This window comes from Pseudorca crassidens, chromosome 11 (genome assembly GCF_039906515.1).
Source record: "Pseudorca crassidens isolate mPseCra1 chromosome 11, mPseCra1.hap1, whole genome shotgun sequence".
In the NCBI taxonomy this organism is placed as follows: domain Eukaryota; kingdom Metazoa; phylum Chordata; class Mammalia; order Artiodactyla; family Delphinidae; genus Pseudorca; species Pseudorca crassidens.
The window spans coordinates 1,767,510-1,785,168 of NC_090306.1; the positions used below are offsets into that span (position 1 = coordinate 1,767,510).

At 44.1% G+C, this 17,659-nt stretch overlaps 1 pseudogene; it reads right to left on the minus strand.

Moving 5' to 3' along the window:
- Window positions 1-16,718: 16,718 nt before the first annotated feature.
- Window positions 16,719-17,395, minus strand: LOC137233438 (10 kDa heat shock protein, mitochondrial pseudogene; annotated as a pseudogene).
- Window positions 17,396-17,659: the final 264 nt, after the last annotated feature.

A 17,659-nucleotide genomic window follows, 5' to 3' on the forward strand; every position in this document is an offset into this window, starting at 1 on the left:
ACGCGAATCGCAAGAGGCGGCTCTGGCCAATGAGAGCGCTCCTCGTGCGCAGCCGCGCTGGCCCAAGCCGGAAGCGCCCCGCCAGGCCGCTCCTCGGCCTGGAAAGGCTTGGGAGCCACGGGGGGTGGTCCGCAACACGATCCGGCGGCGCCGAGAGCCCGGGGACACCGAAGTCCTTTAGCTTCCCTGCCTCCGGAGGCGGGAGCGTGTGCAGCGGAAGAGGCGGGGCCTCCCGGCTCGGGAAGCTTCCCGGTCTCTATGGATACAGCTCACACGCCTTGGGCGGAACCGAAACTGAGGGATTGCTAGGCGTAGTCTGTGGAGGCTTCGGACCTAAATCCGAAACATCTTGCCCAAAACAACAGCGTTTGCCTTTTATCACCTCCCGAAGACACTACCGTTTGTGCCCCACGACTTCCAGAAAACGAATGTGAGCCCGCTTCTCTTAAAATATATGTAATTCAGAGCGATTTTTAAAATGTTTTAGCGTAATAGCAGGTCAGAAACTAATTCAGCAATAAATACCGTGTCTGTTAACCCAGAGCGAGTCGTTTTCTACTTGTGAGATTCAATTGAGCTGTAACTTCTTAGACCCCAAGATCGGGTTTCGCTACATACTTACTCTACAAGAAAAGGAAGTGTAGGAGTTGGCCGGTGTAGAAAATGTTTTCTTCACATTCCGTTCTAAGAGGGATTTATCACGCTCCAAGGAGGTTATATTGCCTTAACTGTCAAAAATCTTGTTATACTGATTAAAGGAAACCCATAAGCTTTCAAGGACATCCATGACCCAGGCCTGTCCCTCCCTGGAACCACACCAACCGAAAACGAAGGAGGCTGGAAAAAGCGTCACAGATCTATCAAAAGACCGAAGATCCGATACACAATATAAGGAAAAATGTTTAAAACAGAGGACCCTCCAGCCTGGAAATGTAAAATCTAAGAAGTGATTAAAGTTACTAAAATCAGAAAGAGCATGAATAAAATGGTCTTAATACTAGTATTTTAGAACTAAGTCCACCCAGTTAAGCTTGAAAGATAAATCAAAGCAGACAAACTTACACTTCGACAGCACCTTAGAAACACCACCAGTGTATTTGCAGAGCGAATCTGACCCGTGTACCGACTCACACAGGGCACAGATGAGAACAGGGGCCTCAGGCTTAAAAAGAGTTCTACTACAGAGGACAGAGCTACATAAAAGACCATTAACTAAGAGAGTGTTCAAATACCTCAAACCTTTTCTGCATCCTTCTCTCAATGACTTTGCTTTGACAAAACAAAGTGCTTTCCTCTGGAACAGTCCTTCATGGGCTAAAACATGTGAGAAAGATCCTTATGATTTTCCCACCAAGATTTTTCCTCTCTTTCTCTGTCGTCTTGACCCCAGTCCCACATCACTACTACCAGTTCCTGATGCTCCCAGTGATGAAACAAACCCCACCATTCCCTCAGAATGCTCACACCTTCTCAGCCAGTGAAGACACTGACACCATCCCTGAGCTGAAGGACCATCCCCTGAGTCCCACATCCACAGATGGCTTCATCCATATCTCTTACTTAAAGGTCACCATTAAATGTCCCAAAGCAGATATTTCAGGTCTCTCTCCCCAACTGTGCTTCAGTTCATAATCTCTATATATTGTCTTCTAACTAGCAGTCCAAAAACCAAGGGGAATTCAGTAAAATTCTGTATCCTCCAGCACCTCAGAAACAACTGTGTCAGCTGTGGATTTTTAGAATGTCTGTTCCCTCCATCCTAAAGGTGTCACACTTCTCCACAGGAGGGTGGAGTACTTCCTCTTCTGCAGCACCCAGGAAAGAGTCCCTTCCACTCCTACTCCCCCTACTAGTCACCAGTGACCCAACAGTGCCCTGAGGCACAGCTAGTCTGATGTGGTCATCTCTATAATGATCAGATGTTGTTGACAGAGAAGCGCATCACTGGGTAAGTGACATTCATAATCCGGTTTCGGCCACCCCAGAATGAGGCATCAGTGGTGCTACAGTATATGCTGCAGAAATGGTGATGATGGACTTGCTCTGGGGACAGCCTCAGCCTGCGTTGTGATCTGCAAGTCAACAGCCAATGAGAACTGAAGAGGTAACCAGAGCGACCAGCAAATGAAGGTGCAGCTTTCAAATGCTAAAGGACAGAGAAAACGCTCCAGACCCCATTGTGAATTTAAGCTTGGAGTCCCAACTGGTTTGTTTTGTTTTGTTTTTCTTCTCCAATAAATAAAAGAGAAATTATATTATTTTTCTAATCAGAACAATTGCTATTTTTAAGGAGAAAAAAGAGACAAATCATTCTACTAGTGACAATCAAAATTAGCAGTCTTCTTTGAAAGAACTGTGTCTACCGCTTTCCAGAAAAAATTACAAAAGGAGCTTAACAGCTTCATCATTACGAAATACCTAAAAACCAATCTAAACTCTTCTCTTCTCCCGCAGTATCTATAAGCTGCTGAAATATAAACATTAGAACTGAGGGGAAAAAATCTGGACAAACTGAAAGATGGACCATAAAAAAAGAGAAACTTAGAAGAAAGAGCAAGAAATGTCAAACCAGTCCTTGTGTTTGTCTCATACATATGTTGTAGGAGAGGAAAAATTTCTTTCTACCCTCTTAGGTTCTGCGGCTGGCCTAAGAAGTAAACTGAGATAAGACATTACTAACAAGAGAAAAGCTTATAAATTTAATGTTTTTACATGCACACAGGAGTCTTCAGAAGGAAAATGAAGACCTGAGGAGAACATTAGAGCCAAAAGCTTACATACCTTTTTACATAAAGAATAAAAAATTGTGGGGATGTGGCAAGACAAAGTGGCCTGGACTAGGGACAGTAAATTGGGGGACAATGCCTAGGAAATATATGGGGAGAGGGGAACTCATGGACTATCAGGCTGCTTAAGTAGGGTTCTTAGCACAGGTCCATTTTGGTTTAGGTCAACTCCCAGTCTAAGAATGTTCTACAGAATCATCATGTTGCACACCTGAAACTTACACAATGTTAAATGTCAATTATATCTCAATAAAACTGGTAGAAAAAAATAAAGAATGCTCTCTTCCTGGTACAGGGAGTTACCTTTTTCATGGGAAATGTTATGACCTGGTTTTAGGTAGAAAGGGGGAGGTAGGACAGGGAACCCTTCCTGTATCTGCTATTTCCCAAGTGCCCTCAGCTCAGAATAATCAGTATGCCAAAGTGGCGTATTTTGGGGTTGTGTGTTCTGTACCCCTTCAGTGTAAAACAAACTGTGAAATGCAGCCAACTAATTGGATGTTTTCTTTAACACAAGCTTTTTATTATTTATTTTATTTTATTATTTTATTTTTATTTTTGGCTGTGTTGTGTCTTCATTGCTGCGTGCAGGCTTTCTCTAGTTGCGGCGAGCGGGGGCTACTCTTCGTTGCGTTGCGCGGGCTTCTCACTGCGGTGGCTTCTCTTGTTGCAGAGCACGGGTTCTAGGCGCGCAGGCTTCCATAGTTGTGGCACACAGACTCAGTAGTCGTGGCTTGCGGGCTCTCAACCACTGCGCCACCAGGGAAGCCCTGATCATATGATTTTTATCCTTTATTGTGTTAATGTGGTCTATCACGTTGGTTAATTTGTGAATGCTGAACCATCCTTGCATCCTTGGAATAAATCCCACTTGATCATGGAACATGATCCTTTCAAATGTACAGCTGAATTTGATAGTATTTTGTTGAGGGTTTTTTGCAGCTATGTTCATTAGGGATTTGGCCTATAATTTTCTTTTCTTGGAGTGTCCTTGTCTTATTTGGTATCGGGTGATGCTGGCTTCTTGAAATGAGTTTGGAGGTGTTCCCGCTTCTATTTTTTGGAAGAGTTTAAGCATTGGTATTAATTCTTCTTTAAATGTTTGGTGGAGTTAACCAGTGAAGCCATCTGGTTTGTTGGGAGGTTTTTGATTTACTGATTCAATCTCCTTACTAAAAATTGATCTGTTCAGATTTTTCTATTTCTTCATGATTCATTCTCGGTAGATTGTGTGTTTCTAGGAGAATATCCATTTCTTCTAGGTTGTCCAATAGATTGGTGTATAATTATTCACAGAAGTTTCATGATCCTCTTTTATTTATAATTTAATTTGAGTCCACTCTCTTTTTTCTCTTGGAAAGTCTAGCTAAAAGTTTGTCTATTTTGTTTATCTTTTCAAAAAATAGCTCTTAGTTTCTTTGATCTTTTCTATTGTCTTTTAATCTCTATTTCATTGATTTTTCACTCTGACCTTTGTGATTTCCTTCCTTCAACTAACTTTGGGCTTAGTTTGTTCTTCTTTTTCTAATTCCTTTAGGTGTAAAGTTAGGTGATTCATTTGAATTCTTTCTTTTTTCTTAATGTAGGTGTTTACTGCTATAAACTTCCCTCTTAGAACTGCTTTTGCTGCATTGCATAAGTTTTGGTATGTTTTGTTTCCATTTTCATTGGTCTCCAGGTATTTTTTTTTTTTTTTTTTTTTTTTTTTTTTTTTTTTGCGGTACGCGGACCTCTCACTGTTGTGGCCTCTCCCGTTGCGGAGCACAGGCTCTGGGACACGCAGGCTCAGCGACCATGGCTCACGGACCTAGCTGCTCCGCGGCATGTGGGATCTTCCCGGATCAGGGCTCGAACACGTGTCCCCTGCACTGGCAGGTGGATTCTTAACCACTGCACCACCAGGGAAGCCCAATGTACCTAGTCTTAAAAAAAAAAAATAGAAAATAGAAAGTGACATAAAAAAGCAAAGTTTGGGTTTTTTTTTTTCAGGGCATAGGTTTATTTTATTACATCAGGGGTCAACAAACGTTCTCTAAAGGGCCAAGGAATAAATAGGTCTTGTTGACTACAGAGTTTCAATCCTATTTAACTATTATAGTGAAAAAGTGGCCATAAACAGTATGAAAACAAATGAGCATGATTATGTTCCACTAAAATTTTACTTACAAACACTGGGGAAAAAAAAAAAAGGACGTCAATTCCCAAACACTGTCCCCAGAGATTCTGATTCATTAACCCTGTTAGGCCTCAGAAATCAGATTTTGTTTGTTTGTTTTTTGTTTGTTTAAATTTATTTATTTTTGGCTGCATTGGGCCTTCGTTGCTGCGTGCGGGCTTTCTCTAGTTGCGGTGAGCGGGGACTACTCTTCGTTGCGGTCCGTGGGCTTCTCACTGCAGTGGCTTCTCTTGTTGCAGAGCACAGGCTCTAGGTATGTGGGTTTCAGTTGTTGTGGCACGTGGGCTCAGTAGCTGTGACTCGTGGGCTCAGTAGTTGTGGCTCACAGGCTCTAGAGCACAGGCTCAGTAGTTGTGGCACAGGCTTTGTTGCTCTGCAGCATGTGGGATCTTCCTGGACCAGGTCTCGAACCCGTGTCCCCTGCATTGGCAGGCAGATTCCAACCACTGTGCCACCAAGTAAGTTCCAGATTTTAAAAAAGCATTTTTTTTTTGGCCTCACTGCGTGGCATGCGGGATCTTAATTCCCCAACCAGGGGTCGAACCTGGGCCCCCTACAGTGGAAGTGTGGAGCCCTAACCACTTGACTGCTGGGGAAGTCCCAGATATCAGTTTTTTACCAGTCGCATTCTAGCGACTCTGATACCATGGGCTCCACGCAGGCTCGGCTTCCTGGCCGTCCCTCCTGCACACTGGCACAGGGCCCTGTACTCAGAAGGACACACACATGGTTTAGTGTTCTCTTGGTCCTGTCCTGAAATTCTGAACAAGAGGCCCTGGACTTCCATTTGAGGCTGGGTCTTGCAAATTACATAGCTGGTGCTTTCTGTCCCCATGGACCACATTTTGAAAAACACAGCAATGGGGGTTAGATCTTAGCCTTCAATCTTCCACTCCTGAATGTATCCAGGCATTTATCTGTAGATCTATTGGACTTTAGGTGTGATGGACAGCCAGCAACCAAATAAAATCACTTTGCACCATTTCTACTTGACACTCTAGGATCAGGGTTTCCCTGAGTGTTTGTTTCCAAAGGGAGAGCTCAGGGAGAGATGCAGCCATCGTTAGAGGGGTTGTGGCCGGGATTGGGAATTACTCGTGCAAGGAAGGGATAAAGAAAAAAAGTAGAGGCCTCAAAAATAATACCTGGGGAAAATATCGCTCTCAAGCATTTGGGGGAAGGCCAATTCGGCCCAACAAAGGTAAATAGGTAACCCTGAAATTCAACTCTCCTTTTTTTTTTTTTTGGCCGCACCGTGCGGCATGCGAGATCTTAGCTCCCCGACCAGGGATGGAACCATGCCCCCTGCAGTGGAAGTGCGAGTCTTAGCTGCTGGACCACCAAGGAAGTCCCTGAAATTCAGCTCTCTAAAGAAAACTTTGGTCACTGAAAGCTGGACAAGGTTAAAGACCTTTGGAACAAATTCTAATCTAATCTAATTCCACGAACCCGTTTAGCAGTTGACGTCAGCAGCTGGTGGTGTGGGCTTAACGAAAATGTTAGATTGTCACAGCATTTTGTGGGAGGACCCGAAGAGAGGCGCTTTAGGACAGCTCATCAAAAGTTCACGTTTCCCCATCCGTCGTTTATCACTGGTGGAGCATCAACAGTGCTCATTCCACGGGGTGAGAAACCAGAACCGTAGCCATGAGTCAGTTCCATCCCAGCCTGAAAAATAGAATCAGTATACATTTTAGTTAAGTCTAAAAACCAAGTTGCTTTTTCCACTTTAATTGCCATTATAATTGAACACACTCATCTCCACAGTCAAGTCAGGTTGCCCGGGCTTAAGAGTCTGGCTGGCCGTCAAGGGAAAAGCTGTGTTAGCTTCATCCGGAAGAGTCAGCTGTTTATTCAGCATTTCTTGTGGCTGTGCCTTCTCATTCAACTCAAGTGGCTCCAGGAAGGTATCAGTCATCGCGATTTTCACCATCATTATCATCAGTGACACGTCTATGTAATAATTATAGTAATGGCTTCCCTGGTGGCGCAATGGTTGAGAGTCTGCCTGCCGATGCAGGGGACACGGGTTTGTGCCCCGGTCCGGGAAGATCCCACATGCCGCGGAGCGCCTGGGCCCGTGAGCCATGGCCGCTGAGCCTGCGCGTCCGGAGCCTGTGCTCCACAACGGGAGAGGCCACAGCAGTGAGAGGCCCACGTACCGCAAAAAAATAAATAAATAAAATAATTATAGTAACAATAGCTAATATATATATAGAATATTTACCATGTGCTGAGCATTTTCTGAGTTATGTACATGCTCATGTAATCCTCAGCACAACCTCATGACATAGTACTATTGCTATCTCCATTTTACAGATGAAGAAATTGAGGCACAGAGAGTTTCGGTGACTTGTTTAAGGTCACACAGCTATTAAATAGCAGAGCCAGGATTCAGACGCAGGGGCTATGACTATATTACCCAAGCACTTAACCAGCAGACTATGTAGCAAAGGGCACTATGCAGACAACTTAATGAAGCAAGGTAAACAGAGTTGCTCTTAACATTTTTGGCGTTATAGACTCCTTTGAGAATCTATAACCCGCAGAAAACTAAATACACACACACATATTTGCAAATTGCCAGATGACTGTCCCTGCTCGTCCAAGACCTCACGTTGAACTTTACGACTCAATCCCAGGTTACGAAAGCCTGCTCCAGGCACTAGTTGCTTAAAAGTGTAAAATGGTTACCGCTACCAAAAGACAAAAGGATTGTTTAAAAGCTAATGGCTCTGTGAAGGGTAGACTCAGAGCAAGAGTCAAACTGTGAGCCTTACACTCGCACCACATCACCAAGCCCAAGAACTGGCTAATTTTTTTTTTTAATATTTGCCATTTAGGGTTTTTTTGGCTGCGTTGGGTCTTCGTTGCTGCGCGGGCTTTCTCTAGTTGCAGCAAGCGGGGGCTACTCTTCATTGCAGTGCGCAGGCTTCTCACTGCAATGGCTTCTCTTATTGCGGAGCACGGGCTCTAGGCGCACGGGCTTCAGTAGTTGCGGCTCGAGGGCTCTAGAGCACAGGCTCAGTAGTTGTGGCTCGCGGGCCCTAGAGCGCAGTCTCAGTAGTTATGGCACGTGGGCTCAGTAGTTGTGGTTCGCGGGCTCTAGAGCACAGGCTCAGTAGTTGTGGCACACGGGCTTAGTTGCTTCGCAGCATGTGGGATCTTCTCGGATGAGGGATAGAACCCGTGTCCCCTGCATTGGCAGGCGGGTTCTTAACCACTGCGCCACCAGGGAAGCCCCTCCAACAAACTTCTTATCTTCCTAGCCTACTGTCTTTCAGTTCACTCTTCAATTAAATAAGCAATGTGGCACCTCTAACTGGCTGGTGTTCCTTTAAATTTAGCCCATTAAGAAAGAAGCTATAATCCAATCCACAACAATTTGGGAAAGGGGAACTCACACACAGGACATGGATGAAAATAACCTGAGAACATGCCAGGGTAATGTTGAAAGCAAGTGCAAACCCAGCTGGGTTACCACCGTGCCAACTGGATATATGACCCAGGAGTGACCAGTGATTAAATTGGCCTTCTAGAAAATCTGGAGATGGAAAGCCCAGAGCAATGATTTTAGAAGATCTTGTTGACAACAGAAGCAGACAACAGGAAATCCCCCTGGAACTGGGCTGATGCTAAGGACAGCTCTTTGTACTTTGTAGAGCTCTGGATCTCTCTGTTATACTCTACTTTCCCTGTTTTAAAAACCATTCTCCAAACCATGCGGACACGTGCTTTTCAAGCCTGGGTGCAATCACAGGAGAACTCTGAAATATACAATGAAAAACTATACAGTGAAAAAATATTTATATGGTGAATGCATAAATCTAGGTACACATTCACTGTATACTGTATATTATATTGATGATGGCTATACACAAAAAAGTGGAACTAGAGTACCTCACAAACTAGCATGCAAGATAGGGTGGTGTGTACAGACTTAAAGGATGCTAAGGTGCTTGTATTTTTCAGGAGGAGGGGAGGGTTCCTGAGTGACAGGCTGACGAGCAGACAGTCCATAAACAGCACATCTAAGAGTTCATAATGCCACTCCATTGGGAAGCAACTTAGCTCTAGAGAATGCTGTCCTATGCCTACATGGGCATCTTCTCTTGGCCTCAATTTGGTTAATAACTACAACTAGGCTTTGGTCATTTCAGCAGCTCTGAGCCTTTATCAGACCTCACCCCTATTAAGGGGCACCTTCTTCTTGGGCTCCTGCAATAAGTTGCTAATTGGTCTCCCTGCCACCAATCTCACCACAATCCAAACCATTCCATAAACTGCTGCCCAGATTACCTTCCAAACGAATTAAAAAGAGATTAAGTGCTAATAAATGCTACAGCATGGGTGCACCTGAAAACATTACACCAAGTGAAAGAAGTCGGTCATAAAAGGCCGCATATGCTATAATTCCATTTATATGAAAGGTCCAGGATAGGTGAGTCCACAGAGACAGAAAGTATTATAGCTTAGTGGATGCCAGGGTGCGGGGTAAGAGAACAGAGAGTGACTGCCAGCTGGTATCAGATTCCTCTTTGGGGTGATGGACACGTTCTATAATTAGCTGGTGAAGATGGTTGCACAACCTTGTGAACAGACTGAGAACCACTGAACTGTGCACCTTAAAATGGTGAATTATGTGGCATGTACATTATATCTCAATGAAAAGCAGAAACAGCAACAACAGAGAAGCCCTGTGCTAGCTCTTACCATGTCAAAGCAGGAAGGGGTCTTAAATATCATAGGATCCAACTTGATCGTTTTAAAGAGAAGGAAACTGAGGCCCAGAGGAGGGAAGTGACTTGCAAAAAGTGACAGAGCTAAATCAATGCTGGGTGAGCTTGGGGAGGGGGGAAAGGACCTCTGCTGCCAGTATGGTGCCTTTTCTTTTTTTTCTCAATTCTTTAACATACATGAAAATTTTTAATTGTGTACAAAAATAGAGCAAATGGTATAAGCTCCCTGTATCCAGACCCAGCTTTAATAATTACCAGTATACAACCAACTTTATTTCATCTATGCCCTCACCCACTTCCTCCCCTCCCAGACTATCTTGAAGTGTATCTCAGACATCATATTATTCATACATAAATACTGTAGTATGTGCATGTTTTTATGTATTTTACCGATATGATCTATTTCTCACACACATATATGTGAATACACACAAAACTAAATAAATAAATGACCCCTCCAAAAAAAATAGAAAGATAGAAGGAATCGTAACCAAAGAAACAGGTAAAACTTTATTTGATTTTTTTGGTTGGTTGGTTGTTCTTTTGGCCATGTGGCAGCTCATGGGATCTTAGTTCCCCAGCCAGGGATTGAACCCGGGCCCTTGGCAGTGAGAGCGTGAAGCCCTAACCACTGGACCATCAGGGATTCCCAGAAATAGGTAAAACTTTAAATAAATATAAATATGCATTCACTGTATAACTGTATATTATATTGATGATGAATATATATTAAAAAGTGGAACTAAAGTACCTCACCAAGTAGCATGTAAGAGAGGGTGGTGTGTATAGACTTAAAGGATGCTAAGGTGCTTGTATTTTTCAGGAGGAGGGGAGGGATGCTGAGTAACAAGATACTGCATGGTGCACTGGAAAACTTGTACAGCAATGTTCATGGACCAGCCTTTGTATTGGCAAGAGGACTGGAAACAACCAAACAAAGCATCAGTAGAGGAATGGATATATAAATATGATATGTGCATCAAAGATGACATAAACAGATGGAGAAATATACCATGTTCTTGGATTGGAAGATTCAATACTGTGAAAATGACTATACTACACAAAGCAATCTACAGATTCAATGCAATTCCTATCAAACTACCAATGGCATTCTTCACAGAATTAGAACAAAAAAATTTTACAATTTGTATGGAAACACAAAAGACACCAGATAGCCAAAGCAATCTTGAGAAAGAAAAACGGAGCTGGAGGAAACAGGCTCCCCGACTTCAAACTATACTACAAAGTTACAGTAATCAAGACAATATGGTACTGGCACAAAAACAGAAATATAGATCAATGGAACAGGATAGAAAGCCCAGAGATAAACCCATGCACATGGTCACCTAATTTATGACAAAGGAGGCAAGAACATACAATGGAGAAAAGACAGCCTCTTCAATAAGTCGTGCTGGGAAAACTGGACAGCTACACGTAAAAGAGTGAAATTAGAGCACTACCTAACACCATACACAAAAATAAACTCCAAATGGATTAAAGACCTAAATGTAGACACTATAAAACTCTTAGAGGAAAACATAGGAAAAACACCCTTTGACGTAAACCACAGCAAGATCTTTTTTGACCCACCTCCTAGAGTAATGGAAATAGAAACAAAAATAAACAAATGGGACCTAATTAAACTTAAAAGCTTTTGCACAGCGAAGGAAACCATAAACAAGATGAAAAGACAACCTTCACAATGGGAGAAAATATTTGCAAATGAAGCAATGGACAAAGGATTAATCTCCAAAATATACAAGCAGCTCATGGAGCTCAATATCAAAAAAACAAACAACCCAATTAAAAAATGGACGGAAAACCTAAATAGACATTTCACCAAAGAAGACATACAGATGGCCAAGAGGCACATGAAAAGATGCTCAACATCACTAATTATTAGAGAAATGCAAATCCAAACTACAATGAGGAACTTCCCTGGTGGCACAGTGGTTAAGAATCTGCCTGCCAATGCAGAGCACACGGGTTCGAGCCCTAGTCTGGGAAGATCCCTCATGCCACGGAGCAACTAAGCCCGTGCGCCAGAACTGTTGAGCCTGCTGTCTAAGGCCCGTGCTCCACAGCAAAAGCCACTGCAATGAGTAGCCCACGCACTGCAATGAAGAGTAATCCCCACTCTCCGCAGCTAGAGAAAGCCCACACACAGCAATAAAGACCCAACACAGCCAAAAATAAATAAAAATAAAATAAATTAAAAAACAAACAAACAAAACTACAGTGAGGTATCACCTCACACCGGTCAGAATGGCCATCATCAAAAAATCTACAAACAATAAATGCTGGAGATGGTGTGGAGAAAAGGGAACCCTCCTGCACTGTTGGTGGGAATGTAAATTGATACAGCCACTATGGAGAACAGTATGGAGGTTCCTTAAAAAACTAAAAATAGAACTACCATATGACCCAGCAATCCCACTATTGGGATTATACCCTGAGAAAACCATAATGTAAAAGGATACGTGTACTACAATGTTCACTGCAGCACTATTTACAATAGCCAGGACATAGAAACAACATAAATGTCCAACGATAGATCAATGGATAAAGAAGAGGTGGTACATGTATACAATGGAATATTACTCAGCCATAAAAAGGAACAAAATTGGGTCATTTGTAGAGATGTGGATGGACCTAGAGTCTGTCGGACAGGGTGAAGTTAGCCAGAAAGAGAAAAAGAAATATTGTACATTAATGCATACATGTGGAATCTAGAAAATGGTACAGATGAACCTATTTGTAGGGCAGGAATAGAGATATAGACGTAGAAGACAGACATGTGGACACGGGGCCAGGGGAAGGGGAGGGTGGGATGAAGTGGGAGATTGGGATTGACATAAATACACTACCATGTGTAAAATAGATAGCTAATGGGAACCTGCTGTATCGCACAGGGAGCTCAGCTCAGTGCTCTGTGGTGACCTAGGTGGATGGGATGGGGGAGGAGGGAGGGAGGTCCAAGAGGGAGGGGATCTATGTATACAGATAGCTGATTCACTTCATTGTACAGCAGAAACTAACACAACATTGTAAAGCAATTATACTCCAATTAAAACTTAAAAAAAAACCCAGGACTGGAAACGACCAAACCACGCACCGGTGGAGGAATGGATCTAAAATGCGTGTGCGCACACGCTGCAATACTGCGTATTGTAAGGACAAGCTGCATCCAGGCAGAACAGTGCGCACAGATCCCAAAGACACGGGACGAACACCGAGCTGCAACGCAACATGAGGTGTAAAACGGCATTGACTGGAGTTAAAAAGAAAAACGTACCAGCTTGCAGAACGGAGAGAGAAAGAGAATAGGACTGAGAGCCCTTGTTAAAGGGATTTTGAGCGACCTTCACAATGTTTTATTTCCTTGGAGGAAAAACAGATGATGCGCATGTAGCAAGAGCATAACCATTATAAACCTAGGGTGTGAGACTAGCGGTGGTGGTTATGTTGTTTGTGTTTTATATGTTATTATCTGTGCTTGAATTATTAAAATATCATACATTTCTGAAGATTTTACACCTCTATATATTTTAAGAAGAATTATGGAGTCTGCAGAGCAATCTAAAATGTTGGCCTGATGTCATCTGTATCGTGTAAACAGTCCCGCTAAGACGTGGGTTTTATGGGGGCTGCACGCGAGCTCCACGGAAGGATACCCACCACGTTTGCTCTGCATTCTCCCCTCTCTAGATTCTGACAGATTGATGCACGTATTCAGCTTCTCTGTCCTCATGAATTTAACGCCAGCATGGAATTCAGGGTAAGTTAGAAAGGAGCATTCTGTTTGAAGTAACGTCAAAGCTAATGTCATGAATTAAGGAGAAATGTTTCTCTTGCGTGCATTTTTTATATTTACAATATTAACAGTGTCATAGTAGGAGTGGCTTCTGTTTGAGAGGTGCAGCTTTGTGGGTGAGGGCACAGCCAGATACCAAGTGGACTTTTCACCAGGCACCACGTGTAGTGGCCATCATGGACTCATGACTCAGAACACTACCCCCGTGGAGTACATCAGGTGACACGCCAGCTTCATATGGAAAGAAGAAAATACAACACTGTCAAAGTGAGAAAACTAGATGAGTAGTTTTTTCAAGTGAGATGTAAATTTTGTCATCTCTTCAGGGACATGGGGCAGGGGAGGGATACATTAGGAGTTTGGGATTAACATACACACACTACTATATATAGAGTAGATAAACAGCAACTGTATAGCACAGGGAACGCTCCTCAGTATTCGGTAATAACCTATACGGGAAAGGAATCTGAAAGAGAACGGATACGTGTATATGTATAACTGCATCACTTTGCTGTGCACCTGAAACGAACACAACATTGTAAATCAACTATACTCTAATATAAAATAAAAATTAAATTTAACAAATAAAAAATAAATGACGTCATCTCTTCAATTAATGGAAGTCCAAACTTCCATTAATTTAGTGATTTTTAAATTTTACTAAATTTAGTGATTTTAATTTAGTGATTTTTAAATTTTATGCCCAGAATATATATGGTGAATCAATGAATAAATCCTTGGGGTTTCCTCCATTGACTAATTTTTTGTTTTGTTTTGTTTTGTTTTGGCCACACTTGCAGGATCTTCGTTCCCCGACCAAGGATTGAACCCGTGCCCCCTGCAATGGAAGCACAGAGTCTGAACACTGGACCGCCAGGGAATTTCCTCCATTGACTAGTTTTGTAAGACGTGTACTGCTGATGTGAGGAGGGAGGGTGAAAACAGGAGAGTGAATGGGGGAGAGGGTGCCAGCCTGAGGGGCCGAGCAGACAGCTGCCCGCAGTGACACGAGGGCAGACACTCAGAGCCGAAAGCCAGTGAAGAGAAGGTGATGACACGGCACCTCCAAGGTGAAGACCCCTCTGCCTCCAAGCAAGGTCCCGTCAAGGGGCCGGCACCCCTTCTGTCTTGTTTAACTCTCGCTCCCGGGAGCTGGTTCTCCTCTGCCCTCAGATTCTCCGCCCTCAGAAAGGGATGTGATGTTAGCACCTGCCTGTCCATGTTCTTCCAGAAAGAGGGTCAGATTGGAGTGTGGGAGATGTGGAAGAGGCCAAATGTCCCTTCCAGCCTGAGTTTTGGAGATAATGTGAGACTGTAGAATGAGCCCTGCTTTTCCTGACACAGAAAAAACAAGCTGTGTCGACGGGTTCTTTGGTCTGGGCAAGGGCAGCATCCCAACCAAAGCTTGGGATGTTTCTGACAAATTATTGGAGATCATTTGATACAAAAAACAAAAACTAAAACAAAAACATGTCGAGGGCTTCCCTGGTGGCGCAGTGGTTGGGAGTCCGCCTGCCGATGCAGGGGACACGGGTTCGTGCCCCGGTCCGGGAGGATCCCACATGCCGCGGAGCGGCTGGGCCCATGAGCCATGGCCGCTGAGCCTGCGCGTCCGGAGCCTGTGCTCCGCAACGGGAGAGGCCACAGCAGTGAGAGGCCCGCGTACCGCAAAAAAAAAAAAAAAGTGTTGAGGATTGAAATTGTTGGTATTGTCTATTTTCCCCAGCTTCTATGCGGTAGCCAAATAAACTGCAACTGAAGGAAAAGGTCTCTGAGGACGAGGGTCAGCCGGATGAGAACGAGTTCAACTGTTTCCCAAGCAGTATCAGGTGTTTCCATTTCTCCCTGCTCTGAGTCTGCTGGCAGTGACGTTTCCACATCATCAGGCCCGTGCTGACCCCAAGTGGGAGGCTCCGGGTCCAGAGGGCAGGCCTCAGCGGGCACCCCCAGGGGCCCTCTCATTGGTGGAGGCAGTGTGGGGTGACAAGCCACAGCCACCTGGGCTCCCACCCAGACGGTTATTTCAAAAGCGAAAACAGAGCAAAATGTTCTGATGAACACTGAGGCCATCAGGGTTGGGCCATCGCTGCAGAAAGTTACAAAACCAGGGTAGGGCTGGCGTCAGGCGACCGACCGCGGTATCTCTTCCAGACACCAGACTCCCTCTGCCCCAGTTCTGCTCCACGTCCAAAGATCAGGACTCGTCCTAAAGCCCGAAGCTGCAGATAGGCTTGTGCACACAGACTATGACACCGTCCTTGGAAAGAAAGCCAGCTGGGCGCTGGTGGAAAGGCCACAGAGCAGTGGGACGCCAGCCACCTGCCCCGGAGCGAGGGCAGCTTGTGGGGACGCACGTGGGGGGAAGGGCTTTCAGCTGCAGCTCTGCTCTCTGGGCCCAGAAAACAGGTGGGCTGTTGGGATGTTTCCACCCCGTGGGAGGGAGTCTGGTGAAGACTCGCTGCCTTTGTCACTTGAGTGTTGCTTGCTGTTTTTAGTTTGGTTTTGTTGTTTTGTTTACTTTACATGTATATGTTAGGTTACATATGTGTCATAGTAACATACATTTGTGTGTGTGTGTATATATATATATATTTGTATGTAAATGTCAAAGTTGTATTTCACACTCTTGTCAGGAAATTTGTAGGAAAAAAATATAAGCTGGTTTGGTTAAAGATCGTGAGGCAGCACAAGACGGGTTACACGCTGCACCGTTGAAAGTCCATCAGCTGGATGGGCAACTTTTTAAAAAATTGTGCTCAAATAAGATAACATTTACCATTTTAACCATTTTTTAAGTGCACAGCTCAGTGGCATTAAGAACATTCACACTGTTGTGCAACCGTCACCACCATCCGCCTCCAGAATTTTTTCATCTTCTCCAACTGAAACTCTGTCCGCATTAAACACCAGCTTCCCCTCCCCCTCCCCCAGCCCCGGGCACCCACCACCCTACTTCCTGTCTCTGTGGCTCTCTTTTGGGGGCGTTGTAGAAGTGGAATCCCACAGCATCTGTCCTGCTGGGACGGACTTCTTCCCCCCTCAGCACAATAGCTTCAAGGTTCCTCCATGTTTGTTGTTAGATTTTCAGTTTGTTTTCCATCGATTGGAAGGTTTATTTTTGTTTTTTTTTTCATTTATATACCTTTATTTGGGAATGTTTAAATCAATACAGAGAAACTAAATTTCAGAGACACTGAATATCATTAGTTTGGATATCATTACTTTATTATAAAAGAAACACAGAAATTATTTACACGATGAAAGATTTCAGAACTTCAGTGGCAGCTTCCCGTGATGCCATTTCAATAGTGACTAATTTTAGTCGACGTATTTTCCAAGAATGTCACCATCTCTAGATAAGAAATCATCCTTGTCGTCTAGAACTACTTTGGTGCCTTCATATTCTGGGAGAAGAGCTTTATCTCCCACTTTCACACTAACTGGTTGAATCCCTCCACCCTTTCCTTTAGAGCCGGATCCAACAGCTACTACCGTTGCTTGCAATACTTTCCCTTGTGATTTTTCTGGAAGCATAATGCCTCCTTTGGTTACAATTTCGGCTGCACTTCTTTCAACTAATACTCGGTCAAAGAGGGGAAGAAACTTTCTAAATGCCTGTCCTGCCATGACTCGGGTTGCAACACTTCGTACTCTCGCTCTCTGGCCGCCGCCGCCGCAAAGGAGAGATCCGCAGTCCGACCCCCCTGCCCCGTGAACTCTGGTTTTGTTTTCTTGCTGAGGACTCTGATGTTGAGAACAGGACAACCATCTGAATGTTTGCCTGGCCAAGGGGCTTCTCTTTCACCACCCTAAAATATACTTACCTTTGCCATAGTGGACATTTTTCAGTGTTTTTTCCTGCCCATCCACTACATAACTGGCGTGTTAATAGCTGCTCACGGGAATTCCCTGGCAGTCCAGTGGTTGGGACACTGCGCTTCCACTGAAGGGGTCATGGGTTTGATCCCTGGTCAGGGAACTAAGATCCCACATGCCACACGGTGCGGGCAAAATATAAAAGAAAAAAATTTTTTTTAATTAAAAAAAACAAAAAACCCAGCTGCTCACCACTCTCAGTACGGTCCGCACTGCAAGGGTGAGGTTGGAGGGAGTGCAACCCCTGCCTGCTTGGGCAAAGTCTCCG